Genomic DNA, 16790 nt, shown 5'->3' with positions numbered 1-16790 from the left:
TGGGGGAGACTCTCTGGTCAGGTGGGTCTGGTGGAAGGGTAGTGCCTTTGTAAAGGGAGAGGTCTGGCCAAGAAGCCGTCCCCACCAGCCTAGGGTGAGAAGTGGCTTCACACTGAGTGAGTCACTATGTCTCGTTCAGGGTCCTGAGCCTTAATCCTTAACCTTGAGGTCAAACAATCCTGGGTCTGCCCCGCTACCTACGTTTGATTTAGAGAGAGCCCATCCTTTCCTTGCTTGGCCCCGCAGCCTGGCTGGTGGACAAACAGAAAAGCCCTCGACCTCTGGGTCATTGTCACTCAGGATCAGGCCTTATGGGCAGCCTAATTTCAGCCTTGCAGTCACCTGCTCTCAGCTTGGGAGCCCTGGCTCAGATCCTCAAAGGTGCCTAACTCCCTTTGAAATCAAAGGAAGTCAGGAGCCTTCCTACCCGGGAGGATCTGGGCTCCCGTGGCTGATCCTGAGCCCAGGTATTTAGCAGGGCAGTTTGAGTTGGCTGAGAGAGGCTGTGGGAAGATCATTTTAATCCCTGTATGACTCACAGACTGAACCGCCCCAGGCCATGGGGCTCTTTGCTTTGCATATCCGAGAGGAGGGCAAAGGAAATGGCGTAAACCCAGTGGAAAGACTAATTGTTCTATAATTGCACTAGGGTGACCAGATGTCCCGATTTTATAGGCACAGTCCCGATTTTTGGGTCTTTTTCTTATACCCCCCATCCCGTCCCGATTTTTCACATTTGCTATCTGGTCACCCTAGATTGCACGGAGCCCACTTGTGTGGAAAGCCAATAGGCTGCTGAGACAGCTGCCCTCGGCCAAGTGTTGCAGATGTTTTAAAGGTAATTTCATTTTCCACAGGAAAGTTCAGCTCAGATGTGGTGTCCGGCTCTCTGAGCGGTTCCTGCCCTCTGGATTCTGCTGGGTACACAGAGGTCAAAGGGCTCTTTACCCCCCGCTCCAAGAGTGACTTTAGTGGCTACGCTCCTTACTCCCTCAACCCCAAACTCAGGTGGGCTTTTTGGCTATGTGGCGGATTCCCCAGGGAGGGATGACGGGCGTTTCCCCTCACAGCTTTTGAGAAAGGTTGCCCTGGGAAAAGCTGGGTGTATTTCACTCCTTAGTGCAGTCTGCAGTCTCATCCATAATCCAGGCCAGGCTTTAAAAGGCCACCCGGCAGCACAGCCTGGGACCATCCTTCTGGGAGCTGGAGAGCCAGAGGGGGGCACGGGGTTTGTCTGTGTCCAGCAGCCTCAGAAAGGTCAGCGTCAGAAGGAAAAGCTGAACCTTTGTTCTATCCGTTGGGGTTTTCTCCCTGACCATCCTGGCTAACAGCCATTGATCCTCCGTGAATTGGGCAGCGTGTTCCTATTGGAGACCAATTAGGGACACTGGTGATTATTATCTGGGATGATTATTTAATCAGGAGCCGGCGCTTTAAGCCATGTTTTCCTTTGAACTTTTAATGAGCGGTGCAGTGCTCCATTAGCCCCCGCTTGCAACATCTTCTGTGTCTTATTAATGAGTTTACAAACCCAGCAGTGTATGTGCCTGTCCCCGCATATAAATTACAAGCGGCGTGTCTGTTGGAGGTGAAATATCAGCATCCTCTCCGCTCTCCGCCAGAAGGGTTCGTATTTAACCAGCCTGCATCAATATTGAAGTGGTGTTATCTTTCATTTATGCTCTGATTTAATTGACGAGCCTGGTGCTGGCGTGTTTATTAAAACTACCAGCTTCTCTCTCTCTCTCTCTCGCCTTCCTCTGCTCTTGCATTGTAACAAGGTTGTTAATAAAGAACTTCTGGAGAACTGCACTGCAAGCATAGTTTATATTAATTGGGTTGGCTGGAACACTTGTTCCCTCCAAAGGGAGGAGGTAGGTGGGATGGGGGATCCCCAGCCAGATGATATGAGGATCAAGTTTGCCAGTGACAGAGACATCCATCAGCTCTAAGAACAGGCTGTTCATAGAGGTGAAAAGGTAACTATCCATATGGGCAGGTCAGGTCTGTATCCATCTCTGGTTTTTATTAGAGATGGGCTCAGAATGAACTCCACAGCTGAACTGCCAAATTGCTGAGGGAGGTGGAGATGGATCTGGTGTGAAATCCAGACTTTGAGTCTGTTTGTTATTACTGGTGGTGGTGTTTATCTGATGGCAGCACTCAGAGACCCCGACTGAGATCAGAACTCCATCGTGCAAAGGGCGGTACAGACCCGTAGTGAAAGACCGAAGACCTTGCAATCGAAATAGACATTTATACTTATGGGTTATTTGTATTACTGTAGTGCTAGGAGTCCTAGTCATGGACCAGGCCTGTTGTGCTAGGTGCTGTACAAACACAACAAAAAGATGGTCCCTGCCCCAGGGAGCTTACAGTCAGAGGTGGATTAGGGGTTTGTTGGGCCCTGGGCCAGAGCAAGTGGGGGCCCCACCCCATGCGCGTGCAGTCATCCCCCCCCGGTGCTCCTGCTGGGGAACGGGGTCCGGGTGCGGGGCCTTCCCCCGCTCTGCTCACCCAGCACATTTCCCTGGCAGAAGCACTGGTTATGCAGAGCAGGGGAAGCCCCCCATTCCTGGACCCCATTTCCCTGGCAGGAGTGCCGGGCAGGCAGAGTGGCTCTGGGTACAGGGATGCCCATTTTCTGGGTGGCCCCAGCACAGGCCCCATTGGTCCAGTGGCTAATCTGCCACTGCTTAGAGTCTAAGAAAAGAGACAGACAGACAGGGGAGCACTTGGTCAGTGGTCTCAGCACACCAGCAGCCTGGGTGTTGTCCAGTTTTTTGTGGGCGTCGGGGCAGAGGATCGATCTAAGGAGGATAATGCGATAACTTTGCAGAAGTTCATGGGGAGCATCTTCCAAGCACGAGGGGTAGCATTGGAGAACGTATGAAGGTGCTTCTAATGATGCACCCATGGATGTCGGCTTCACCAGAGATTAAACTGATGACTCTGAATGTCAATGTGGGGACCTCTACTGCCTAAGCTCAGAGACACCCCGCTTTTGGCTAATGAAGGCTGTAGCAGGCTCATTAACCTCTGGCAGTGTTCCGGTCACCACGAGAGGGAGACGGAGTGCCACAGAAAGCGATACAGACAAAGGGTGTGAGTCCCCATTTTACAGGTGGGGAATGGAGGCACGGAGAGATGAAGTGACTTCCCCAAGCTCACACATGGAGTCCCTGGCAGAGCTGGGAATTGGCTCCGTAGCTCCATCACGGGCCAAACCAAAGCTCTCTGATCTGAACACCCAGGATATTTGGGGAAATCTGGATGTGACCCGTGTAGTCCAGTCCCAGCTCCAATCTTAATGTCCCTCCCCAATACAAACATTTTCTCCCTGTTGTGATTGTAATTGAATTGGACCATAAATGTGGCGACAAGCAGAGGTTGCAGAAAATACCGCGTGAAACTGCCAAGAGGCTTGCAGTTAAAGCACCGTCAGGCGAGCTAGGGTTGAAAATCCACCTTTTTCACAGATGTCCTGTTTGATGCTAGGCATGTCTCTGTGCCTCAGTTTCCCACTTGTAATATGGGGATTATAATACTGCCCCGCTTGCAGAGGGAAAACTGCTCCTTTTTTTTTTGGTCAAAACAGCAATTTTTGTAAAAAAAAAAAAATGTCCGTTATTGTTGAAAATTTGGCAGGTTTCATTGAAAAAATAGAAACTGAAAATTGTTTTGGTTGCCAGCAACTAAAAGCCGAAAAGTTTTTTTTCAAATTAAAACAGGTGGGAAAGCGGAGACTCGAGTCAGGGATCTGTTCCCGCTGTACGTCTGGAAATAAATATTGCCGCCCAAAAGGTGCTAATGAGGCTCGGTTTGCTTTGTAATACTATAATTAGATCATATTTAATTGTTTAACTCTCGGTGTGGAGCCTCTCATGGAAGCCTTTTTAATTATGCAATTGAGGGCTCATCTTTAATCCCCGCAGAGAAGGGGGTGAAGTGTCCCAGCTCATTGAAAGAAAAAAATCAAAGCCCAGCTGGGTGAGAGGAGGAGCGTCCTGGCAGCAGGGACCCAGGGTGGGATGCTGGGCACTGATGTGGCATTGACGTCTGCAGAATGCTGTGCGGACATTAACTAGCCTCCTGCACAAACCTTGCCCCCCCGGCTAACCACAAACATCCGGGGGAGTTCCACATCCTGACCCCTGGATGGGGGGGCGGCGAGCTTGGGGTTATGTCACCTAGAATCCCGGATCTGAACCCCGAATCCTGTTGAAATCCAAGCGTGGCTCCGGATCTGAATTTCCTTCCCTTGGGAACGGGTTGAGCTGGAACCCCAGCGCCGGGCCGGAGGGCGTTCCCAGTCCCGATCACAATGGGGTGTTTCATTTAGGGGCTGGTTTGCAGAGGTGCTGGGCTCCTGCAGCTCACGTCGGTTTCAGCTGGAGCGCTGGGCTGCAGTAAAGTGGTCACGACAGGGCTAAGTGGATTACTCAAAGTTGAGTGGGTTGGAACCAAGGTTGCACTTTAGTTCCAGGGCAATTTGGGGGAGCTTTTCTTCCCCCACCCCACCCCTGTTGAGATGAGTTAAATAAAGCAGCAACTTCCCAGCCTGCAATCCTGTGAGTAGACTGATGCGTGTTGCACTGAGTGGTCCCTTTCCCAGCTGGGCGCTCAGCGTGAAGAACTGGGAAATAGCTGTATTATTTCTTATGACTATTGTGCCCGCCTCTGTGTTTAGGATGGTGTGACCCTAACGGCATCCCAAGTGCAAGAGGCTCAGTGATATGAGGTAGGGAGCTTTGGCTGGCCTGGCCAGTTCAGAGTACCCCAGCTCACCAATGTCGTAACTGGTACCTGATGTGTATCATGTAAGGTATCACTGGAAATATACAACACGTTGATCATTAATAGTCTTGTGTGGTGCGTGTTTGGTAAATGCCCAAGGGGCTGCACACAACATGTGACGGAAACGTGGGGGTGTAAATGTGTTTCCCAGACAAGTCTGGGAAGTGGGTAAATGGGTTTCTCCCAGACAAAAGAGAAGCAGACGCCTTCAGCCAGGTGTCATCTGAGCCGATTGGCAATCACATGGCGAGTGGCCGTTTGCATCGGAGAGGGCAGGAACAGATCAATTTGTGTTATGGCAAACACCAGTGGGGGAAGAAACCAGCATGGCATTTCCTTCACCACCAGACTCCATGGTTCCTTCCTCACAGCTTGAATTAACTTTATTAGCAGAGTAACCTTCAGAGGAATCCATTTCAAAGGTCCCCCTGGACTATAAAAGAAAGCGGCAAGAAACCCCAAGTTATCGTTCATCTAAGGAGACAAAGGAATTGAGCTTTGTGGGAGATCCTGACCATGTGGCTGGTCAGCCATCCTGCTGAGAAGACATGTGGTAAGAATTTGACTCTGAGCCAGGACTATCATTGTGTTAAATCCTAGTCACTAGTAAGCGTTTTTTCACTTCTCTAACCAGTAATTTTGTCCCTTATACTTTAAAATCTGATCTGCTTTTGTTAGTAAACTTGTTTTACTTTTAATCTAAAGCAACCGCGCCTGTGTTTGAATTGAAGTGCTTGTTAACGTCAGTGAATGTGGCAGGCTGCTGGGTATTAACTCTTTAAAGGAGCAAACAAATCTTATTATTCTTCCGAATGGTGCGGGAGAGGGCTGGACATTGCAAAGCACGTGGTTCTGGGAAAGTTGGGGGCTGGGAATGTGTTGGGGTCACTTGGCTAGTAGTAACCAAGGCCGGTGGATACCAGCGTGTGGCTGGGGTGTAACATGCAGAATCAGAGCACGTGCTTGTCTGCTGGTGTTCAGGCCAGGAGCCACAGCAGTGGAACATTTAAGGCACTCAGGATTACAGGGCAGGTGGTGAGACAAGCCCTCGCTGGTCTGGATCGCACCCCAGACTGTCACAGCCGGGTGGCTTGCGGTGGAGTTAGAGCAAAAGGGAGCAATTAAGGATACTAAGCAAGAAAGGCCCCATAATGGCCTGGATAAGGAGCATCCCAACAAACACTCAAACACAATCACCTGGTTAATAGCTGTGAAGAGGAGACCCCAGTCCTGGTGAAAGAGGCTGGTGACCCGGAGATCGAAAGACATGGATCAGTTAAAAGATCCGCCCGGTGGAAAGATAGCGGGGCCACCATCAGCTGCAGCAGAGTCGGGGTCTGTGGGAAGCAGGCTGTCCCTAAGAGAACAGAGGGTACCAAGGCCAAGCCATGTCCATAGACTCATAGACTTTAAGGTCAGAAGGGACCATTATGATCATCTAGTCTGACCTCCTGCACAACACAGGCCACAGAATCTCACCCACCCACTTCAATAACAAACCCCTAACCTGTGTCTGAGCTACTGAAGTCCTCAAATTGTGGTTTAAAGACCTCAAGGTGCAGAGAATCCTCCAGCAAGTGACCCCTGCCCCACGCTGCAGAGGAAGGCGAAAAACCTCCAGGGCCTCTGCCAATCTGCCCTGGAGGAAAATTCCTTCCCGACCCCAAATATGGTGATCAGCTAAACTCTGAGCATGTGGGCAAGACTCACCAGCCAGCACCCAGGAAAAAAGTCCACCTAGGGGCCGGAGGGGAAAGCGGAGGGCAAAGCATGTGTAAGATAATACGTACACAGGTCTCTTGTTTGAAATCCGTTTCTCTGACTGCTGTTTACCTGTTGGCAAATAAATCCTATTTTAACTATTAAAGGAATCGCTAGGTGCCACATCTGCTGGACGTGGTAGGTATCATGAATGGCAACCTGGGAGGCGTAACCGAGAGACCCAGCTGGATAGCAGATGTCGGGTCCCACCCCAAACAGAAGCGGAGGCACAGGCCTGCCACTTGCAAGGAGAGCACTCGAGGGGACCGGGAAAGGGTCTCACAAGGGGCAGCCAACCTAGGACCTCATGTCACTCAGCACCTCTGAAATTCAGCCCCCAAAGGCCCAATCACACCCTCATTGACTCCAGTGGGCATTGGGCAGGTACGTAGACAATGGAGCAGTGGCAGCAAGAATTCTCTGAGATCCTGGATGTTTTGTAGGCTCAGAGACACCCAGAGGGGGTGGGAGAGCCCAGGGACGGGGTGGTTTCCAGTAGATTGCATCACAGCAACCCTCCTAACTGGACAGACGCTCAGAGGCTTGTTCTGCCCTGGCGATCACTTAGCACACCGAACACGCACTGAGCCTGCGTCCCCGCTGCCTAGCACCTTATGTCGGAATTTACACACTCCGCTCAGTGGGAGTTTTGCAACTGATTCAATGGGGCCAGGATTTCCCCTGCGATCAAGTAGTGTTTTACAGCCCCCGTACACAGATGTAGATGACCGTAGGCGGTGCCAGGCTTTGGAGACGCAGGCCACTTCTTTTCCTTCCTACAGAGTGCAGCCGAATTCACCAATGCAGAATCCTTAGCCTGAAATTAAAGCCCAAGAGTATCTAGCTGGACTCTTGAGATAACGACCTCCCCAGGAAGCTGCTAGCAGTGTTTGCAGCCCCTTTACACCATCACACAGTCCTCTGCCACTTGAGCTGGAGGAGTAACTGTTAGGCAGCAGCAGTAGTGGGCTGGTATCTTTCGTGCGGCTCAGCCACTCGATGGGGCTGTTACACACTTTGCAAGCACGTTACGCTGGCCTGGGCACCGCTGAGTTCATGCCACGCAGGCTGTGGCATCCAGTCTTTTGTTAACGTTATTTTCGGAGGACAACGCTTCCTTTGGTGGCAGCTAGATACCTCACTGTGTGTGACGACGGGACATCCACCTTGGGATTGTGTGCTACACCAGCCCCACACTGCCCCAGGGGGCCACTCTGACCTGCGGGGGCTGGGACCATCCCAGGCCTGCCCTATTTCCACTGGCCATGCCCACTGGCAGTGGAGCGGTGGCATAAGAGCTGCTATGGTGGCCTTACCCCACTAGGGGGTTCCCTTAAACAAGGGACCCTCCACTGGCCACATCCACCCAGTCTGGAGAGTTCTGCACCACTACGGCTACCCCCCAGTTTGGCACTGGGGGCCTGTCTACTTCGCAGGGACTCAAGCTCTCCACGTGACTTGGTGAGGATGATGCCCAAGTTACACTTCGTGACCCCAGATCTGCCTGAAAGGGGTGGCTGAGGATTCCTTTAGTGTGCAGGGGAATCCTGGTCTGGGGTAAAGATTGACATCAGCCCCCTCTTTGGCGCTGCGAGAGGTTCAGAGCCAGCTGGGGGCAGGGAGGTATGTCCTAGTGTAGAGGTTCACGCCCAGGCAGGAGAGGGTGGGTCTGAATGTGGATTAGCATTGCCTCGTCCCCTTCACATGTGCTGAGCTCATTCTCCTCTCCTTCCTCGTGCGCTGCAGCCAATATCGCTTCTTTTTTCAATGGGCCCTGAAAGGGGTCAATCAGCCCAGGAGTCGAGGGAGGATTTGGAACTCACTTTATTCAAACAAACAGAAAAAGAGAGAGAGAAAAAATGTGCGTCCGTTACAGAAACGTCACCAAAACGCCGCCGTCCCAGAGGCCAGGACTGGAGCGACTGGCTCAAGCACTTGAATGAGGACAAAGGTCACTCGTTACGCCCTTACTGATACAACACCTGTCGCAGTCTTGAAAATTCACTTGGGGTGCCCGATTCCTGTGCCCAAGGACAGGTTGGCAGCGCAGCTGGGCCAGGGCTGGGTTGATCTCAGCTGACGTCCATAAAGAGAGACAGAGATATGTACATTTGTGTGCAGCCATAAATACGGTTTATTTCCGCTGTACAAAGCCACATGAAGCAAGTGGTGCTGATCGCAAACAGCCTCTGCTGATATAAAACCCCACCGTTCGCTCCCCACCGCCTTCAGCCGGGCTTTGATAGAGTTACATGTGTGTTTGCAGCTGGACAGACAGATGTGGGACCTACATCTCACTGCTTCAGCCCCATTGTCTTTAGTACTTCCTGCTGGTTTTTGCCAGTGTAATTGATCCCCATTTAGGGATCTGGGGCAAAAATCTGTCAGGGGATTGGTCCTGCTTTGAGCAGGGGGTTGGACTAGATACCTCCTGTGGTCTCTTCCAACCCTGATATTCTATGATTCATTGGCTTGCTTACTGCCCAGAGCCTCACCTACTGTCAATCAGCATAGACAGCTGTCCCCCAAAATCATGAGCTTTGCTTAAAAATCCTGGGATTAAAAATACATTGGGGCGGGGGGAACTCTGTTGTTAGGGTCATGTTCTCAAGCTTTCCCCCACAACTATGAAGGGTAGAAACATGGGGTTTTTTTTTTGTTAACTAAAGCTGAGATTCTCATGTAATCACAGGATTCCAGAAGCTGGGGCTTTAAGAAAAAATACCAAATATTGTGAGACTCGCAGTAAAATTGCAAGAGTTGGCAACGCTGCATCAGATAATTAAAACTGAAATATATGTAAACAAACCCCCAGATCCTAACGTTATTGTCAATATTATCTGATCACTCTGAATTCAGGGAGGTCAGTTTTGCTTTCTGTTTATAGTCAGTTTCTCTTTCTCGTGCACTAACCCACTGTTGTTGTTGTTTTGGGCTTTCAGCACTCTAGGGGAATATGTGAATTAAAAAAAAAAACCAGCTGCTTAATCCGTTTTCAAGAAACAGTGAAAACATTTCTAGGTGTTTTGTGAAAATTGGCAATACCCCTTTAAATGAAAGCAGGGATGTTACGCATGGGACCATTTGCTTCAATGATTAGGGGTAAAAAGTAATAATTAAAACTTCCATGGGCCAGCGCCGATGGGGCCTGATCAGAAGCATTTGAAGTCAATTGAAAGACTCCCCTCGGTGTTTCACCGGCTTTGGATCAGACCCCTGAATGTTCAGAAATACATGATTCCTGTCCACGTTCAAAGTGAATGGCAAACAGACGTTTATGTTTCTTTACCCGGGGCAAGATGGCATTTCACCAGCGTCAAATGAAATTGGTTCATTACAAGAGTCTTGTATTTGCCAGTGATCGGGTCAAAGCCAATACGGCCTCCCTTAGGGATCAAGACTGATTGGAGAGGAAAAAACAACCAACCAAACCAAAGGGGGAAAAAAAAAGGTTGCCTCTTGGGTATTTATAAACAGCAAGGGACTGATCGCAGTGCCCAGAGCGAGACAGAACCTGGGCCGATGCTCTGAAAAGTTCTCCCCGTCCATAGCTCTTGCATTGTGCATTTTAGCCCTGACCTACGGCCCCCCGTGGCATCCGAATGCTGGGCATCTCCTGGGGGGAGAGAGTGACACTCGTGGCAAACTGCACTGTGGTTTCCTGTCGGGGAATAAGACTCAGAAAGAGGATGAGATGAGATTTTACTTCCATCTGCCGAGAAAAATTCAAACCTGGGTTTGCAGAGGTGGAAGGCTGGTGTGTTAACCCATAGTCATTCCTGTTCCCTTCCCAGTCTCTCTCTTGGCCTTTCCTGGGTTTTGAGGGGTCTGCTTTACTGCCCTGCCCGCACCCCATCAACTAGTCTGGTGAAATAGCTACTCTCCAGCTAGGATTTCTGTTACGTGGCGAGAGATTTGGGTGTCAGAGTGAGATACAAATCTCAGTAGGTTCTCTGTATATTGCAAGCCACCACAATGAGGAAGAAATGAGCCATTCCATCTTCTCTAATAATCACCTAGAAGCAAAGAACAGCTGATCCGCTGGTGTAAACCGTCATCGCTCCATTGGCTAGTGGTATGGGGGTAACATGAATGGAGCTGTGCCGATTTCCATCAGCATCTAGGAGCATCTGGCCCATCATATTTAAGACAGATCTCACCTTTCATCCAAGCATCTCAAAGCACTAGACAAACACCAAGTAAGCCTCATGCTGCTGCTGTGATTTAAGTGAGGTTTATCACCGTAATACATTGGTCAATATTCCCTGGATAAACTGAAGCAGAGAGGTTAAAGCCAACATTTTCAAGGGTGGCCAACGATTTTGGATGAACATGTTTTTGCGACAATATACAAGCTCATCATACGTGTGGATCCGACCTCACAAAGTGAAGCGGGACTCACTGAAATGCCTTTGGTGGCAAGATGATGAATAAGAGCACATCAAAGGCAGAGAGACCCCTATATAGACAGACAATGAGATGAAACCAAGGCGTCTTGCTTGGAGTGCAGCAGCAGCAGCAGGTTCCCATGGCTACGAAGTAGCCGTGGTGTAGAATGGCCGTCCCTCTCGAAGAGTCCCTCACAAGTCATCGTCCTTTGTCAGGAGTCAGTTGGGAGGATTTAGGCTTCTTAAATGGCTCAAAATTGCCTCTTTCCCTTTCACTCACAACTGGCTTCATGAGGGGAGAGAGATAGCTCAGTTGTTTGAGCATTGGCCTGCTAAACCCAGAGTTGTGAGTTCAATCCTCAAGGGGGCCATTTAGGGATCTGGGACAAAAATCTGCTTGGGGATTGGTCCTGCTTTGAGCAGTGGGTTGGACTAGATGACCTCCTGAAATCCCTTCCAACCCTGATATTCTATGATCTACTTCATTCAACCTCACCGTGAGTATGGAAGAAGCTATTTGAAGAGTTTCTACAAACTTTGTAAAGTGTGATCATATTCAGCAAGGCAGGACTATAAGGTTTCCCATCTAGTCTCTGACAGTGACTTCTGGATCAAATCAACCATGCTGACCTACCCAGAGCTTCCTTTTGCCATATTCCCAGCCCTGCGAACCTCACTTTAGCTCTGAAAAACCCAGCTGGGGTCGTTCCTGCCACTTTAACAGCCTCACCATCCATAAGGATTTTCCAATTAGAACTTGGGAGCAAATTTGTTGCCAGTGCATGGAGCTAGAAGAGAATCCCGCTCTCCTAGATGGTGGATTCACTACTAGCATCTGTACTGGTTCCGCAAGACTGACAGGCTGCTGCCGATAAACATGAGCAGGTCTAGCTCCGAACCGTGGGAGGCGACAGACACCAGTCGTGCGGTTATTGCTCTGCCGTCATTAAGTTCTATGGCAACACATTTCAGGGGCACTGTGCTGTCCTGTTCACCAGGGCAGCTGTCCTGTCCTCTACAGCCTGGGCATGCTGCTCTGACCTCGGGGAGATTTGAGATGCTAGCACATGCAGTACGGCTCGCTCGCCTACATGAAGAACCGAAATGGCTGCTGCGTTTGGTGGTGGAGTGAAACCGACGTAACTGCAGCGAGAGCAGCTTCTGTTCCAGGGCAACAATTCCCGGGGAGAGAAGACAGATTGTTCGCCCTGAGTGTCTGAGATCCAAACGGCAGTTTTTCTCACTTTGTCCTTGGGAGGCAAATAATGTTTTTACAGTCTTGTCAGAGGCTCTTTCCAACACAAGAGCCCGTCTTTACCAATACGGCCATAAAAGTCGTCTGCAGTGGAGGCTGTTTAGGATACAGGGTTTGCTTAGCATGTTTTGAGTATTTCTAGGTTCTGAGGTCAGAAAGCACCACCCACAATCATTTAGTTTGTATAATACAGGCCACAGAACCTTAACCACTAATTCCTACATCAGGCCCATTACTTCTGTTTGAGCTCTAGCCCGTCCTTTAGAAAGACGTCCAGTCGATCTAGTAGGGTTGTTCCCTAGTGGTCGCTGTTGTACACAGATGCTCGACCTGATCTGGGCCCTGAGTCAGCAATGCAGTTAACTTTGGCTTCAGCAGAGCTTAAAGTTAAGCTCAAACTTAAGGGCTTGACTGACCTAGGCGGGTTTTGCCTGCCTGCTGTCAGATATTCCCTGGCCGCCACTATGTGGGTGAGTAACAAAAGCCTTTTCAGCACCAAAACACAGACCTCTAGCACTTGAGCTAAAGGAGCAGCTTCATAAGCTGGCAGCAATAGCAGGTTGTTATCCAGTGGCCAACAAGAAAAGCTATCATCCTGAAACGTTGCATGCCCCATCTCCTCCTGGGGTAGAGTTTTTCTGGGAAGCTTGGTATAGATCAGAAAAAAGGAATTTTGAATTCATGGTGGTTTTTGAACTGTCACCTGCCCTTCGCTTTTTTTCCCAAAAAATCCTGAATATTTTTTGGCTCCTCTTTCCAGAATGGCTCAGCCTAGGAGCTCCCTAACTCAGCTGTTTCCAACGTAGAATGTGAAGGAACCACATAGGCCCAGCGGGGGGGCTGAATACCCATGTTCACTAACTAGATACAACATGCAGCAAGGCCCAGCTACACGTACGCACTGCTGCTCTGGCAGGGCTCTGATGCCTTTTGAAACGTAGTGAGCACCACTAGAAGGCTCACAAAGTATTTAAAGGGGCGCGACCCAATTCCTGTGCACTACACAGATGCTTTGAGTCGCTGGGGCAGCGGGGAGCAATGGAAACAAACTGGCCAGTGGCCATTCTTCCTCTTGTCTCCAGGGCTTGTCATTTTCATGCGTCAGCCAGATTCGCTCATTTGTTAATTACCGTTTTATAAAACCTCTCCATTCCTTTTGGGACTGATTAAGGCAACCAGGTTCAGCAGCTTGGTGAGAGGCTGCAGCGCATGGTGGCAGTGCTAATCCACACCAACTGGTTTAATGCCAACAGGGAAACATGAAGGCCCCGTGAATTGTTTCTGTAATGAGATCTTGCTGCAGTTAGTGGCTATTAGAGGACTGATTCACCATTGACCTGCACCTGGCCACATGGATGCGCGATGCTCCTGAGCACATTTTATTCTCATTTTGCCCTAGCGTAAATATCGGCATGGGGTGCATGGCAGTGGAGTCTCAGACCCCAGGAGGATTCTTCCATTGCTGCATCTCTTCTGTCTTGGCTCCATCTGCTCTGGGCCGAGCTGGTACTTTTCACTCTTGGCTTCCCGGGTCTGATCATGAACCGAATGAGTTTCAAGGCTCCAGCCGGGTGGCTGGATCTGTCTGGATTGTGGAAGGAGATCGATCACGTTACTTAGTCAAGGGTTGCGGCTTGCCATCTTGTCATTACGCATCACAACAGGGCGCTCAGGTGGGATCCTGAGCGCTTGTCTAGTTGTTGGGTCTGAGCCCATGCGTGGGGCAGATCTGTGCAAAGATAAAGGCCAAAGATGGAAAGATTTATTCTTTGCAGAGTTGCCTTGGTCTGTAAGCTAAGTGTTTCCTAGTGGTAGGGAATCTGAGCTGTTTATATACATGTATACATGTGTGTGCCCAAATGCATACAACCCACCCACACACATACAGGAATTGTGTGTGTGCAGCAATACATTTCATTTCTATTTTGTAAGTCTGGTAAGAGAGATAGGAGGGTTCGGTGGTTAAAGCACATGCCAAGGCATCATGCAGCCTGGGTTGGACTCCCAGCTAGGTCACAGACTTATGCAAATCATTCTGCCTCTTTGCACCTCAGTTTCCGCAAATAGTTGAAAAGGGATCACGCTCCTCTCTCCCAGCAGTGGTAATTAATTCCTGTTTGCAAACACTCCTGAGGCACAGAGTATTATTACTGTAAAGTCTCTCTTATTTTGAAACTAAATTAAGAATTATGCAGCTTAGGAAAGTTGACTTGGGCTGCTTCATTAATCTTTCTATGCTGATTTATAGAAAGAATGTGCAGATCTTGTCCCATGGCGAGAGAATAAGCCTATGGTGCATAATGTATTGGACACGCCACTCTGATTTTATCGCCACAGCAGAGACTGGCCTGCACTGCAAAGCTCAGCTCCAGATGCACAGCTGAACTGGAACCTTTCCGCTGGGCGGAGTGGTTCATTGCAGGCGTCGTGCAGCCATCTCGAATGGATAGTGAAAGCGGGGCCAGCGCTAAGGAGGATGGACAGTCTTGTGGTGGAAGACACTGGTGTGAAGGAGCTCAGCTGATCCTACTGCAGACTCCCTGCGTATCACATGGGAAACCGGGAAAACCGCGCATCGTTCCTCTGTTTTGTTTGTTTCGCCTGGGAGGTCTTTGGAGCTGGCTGGTCTCTTCCTGGGTGTGTGTGTAGCACCTACCCCAATGGAGCCCTGAGCTCAGCTAATGACCACAAGTAGCTTCTCTCTGAGTGTCCCCAGGCTGGTGTGAAATGAGTGGGATCAGGTCCGTCCAGCTCCCAGCAGGCAGGTGGACACGTCACAAAACCCACCGCTTCTCCTGGCACTGACGGGTCTCCTTGGGAGCCCTCCCAGCAGCGATGCCTTGGCATTGAATGGGCTAAGGAGACGGAGCTCCTTTCACCCCCGAAAGGAGAGTGCCCCCCGATGAGAGTCAAGGCACATTGGCAGGCGGGGCGCTTGCAGGGTGAGACCCCGGGACTGTCTCGCTCCAGTGTGAGTCTGGCACAACTCTGTTGACTTTGCTGGATTTATAGCAGTGTAGCTGCAAGCTGAATCCGGCGCTCGGTGTTGGTGCAGCCCCTGGACTGCCTCTGGCCTGGATCAGCTCTGCTCATTGCTACGTGCCTGCACTTTTCCTCCCCCTTCAAATCATCGTAGCCCAGTTCCCACCAGGCTGACCAGTTCTGCAGGTTTATCTGTTAACCAGACCTGAGCCTGGCTCAGAAGCTCACGTCCCAACACGCTGTCCAGCTGTATGAACTCCAAACAGGGGCTCCCACCTGGAATCATGCAGATCATCTTCGAACAGGGAGAACGAAAATCCAGTGTCCGATTGCTAGCGTATTTGAGATTTGGCCCTGGGGCTGAATTTAGTGGCTTGAGCACAATGTACAGCACCAAGCACATGGGAGCCATGACCTAGATAAGGCATTTTAGATGCCACTGAAATAAAAAGCCAACAACAATAGAGCCCGTATCTGGTATTCAAATGTGCACATGCACACAGAGAGCATAGAGTGGAGCTGGCGTTTAGCTGGTGCTCGTCACGCTCAGGGTATCTCAATGCGCTGTGCAAAGATACCAGAAACTAAATTTGCAAACTACTACGAGGCCCCTAGTTCTGCATGTGGATGCGCCGATCAGCACGGCAACGCCTGGGATGGGTACCCGGGCACCTGAATGCCCACTTGACCCCTAGCTTCTAGGCCCAGGTTGGAGAGTTGGGTCTTGAGACTGGCTGCGGCGGGCAAAAGTGAGAGCCACTGCCTGCCTAGCAATGACTCTCCCGCAGTGTGGGCCCCCCTAGCTCACTTTAAGGGCTGATCCAAACCCCACCAAGTCCTGGGAAAGACTCGCATTGACTTGACTGGAGTTTGGCGGAGGCCCGAAGTGAGAGAGAGGGAGGTACGGCAGGGATCCTGGTTCCCCTTTTAGAAAAGTCCTGAAAGGATCTGTAACTTCAGTGTTTCGCCTCCCCCAGAGACAGACAGAGGGAGTCCGTTTAATATCTCCCCTCTCCCCTCTCCTGCTGCTCGTGTACAGCTACAAACCCAGTTCCTACTGTGGCACTGAACGCACGACGCGGTGCCTCTCTGCTAGGGCCGGTGTGAGCGCGTCCTCGCCGGGCAGATCCTGACACACCTTCCATGAGTGTACGCGAGGCTCCGAGCTTCTCCGGGCCGGTGTAAGCAGGGGAGTTGGCTGACTCCTCCAGATCCCGCTTTGCACCGCGTAAGGCTGTGCAGAGTAATAACGATGTGGCGAAAGGAACGAGGCAGGCACACAAGACAAGAAGCCACACGCCAGGAAGGAACGTCCCAGGCCTCCCCGGACAGGCGTTGCCTCCCCGTTGGCATGTACGTATGTACAAGACATGGCAGTCAGTGTGTGCTCTGCTCTCCTACGGGGAGGGGTCCTGAGCAGTCATCCCAGAGCGCAGCAGCAAAGGGTCAGCAGGATGCGCTGGGGCCTGCCGTGTACAAGGTCAGAACAGGCACAAAAAAAGCCCAGGGCTCCTCCCCAGAGTCCTTGGGCTGCTGGAGAATCCCAGTCCTACCTTGCATGGGACCCAGAGCGCGATGCGCCACTGGCTCACCGCTGGCTGAGGTTT

Source organism: Mauremys reevesii, linkage group 23, assembly GCF_016161935.1.
Source record: "Mauremys reevesii isolate NIE-2019 linkage group 23, ASM1616193v1, whole genome shotgun sequence".
Classification (NCBI taxonomy): domain Eukaryota; kingdom Metazoa; phylum Chordata; order Testudines; family Geoemydidae; genus Mauremys; species Mauremys reevesii.
Note: the sequence above shows the minus strand (reverse complement) of the source record.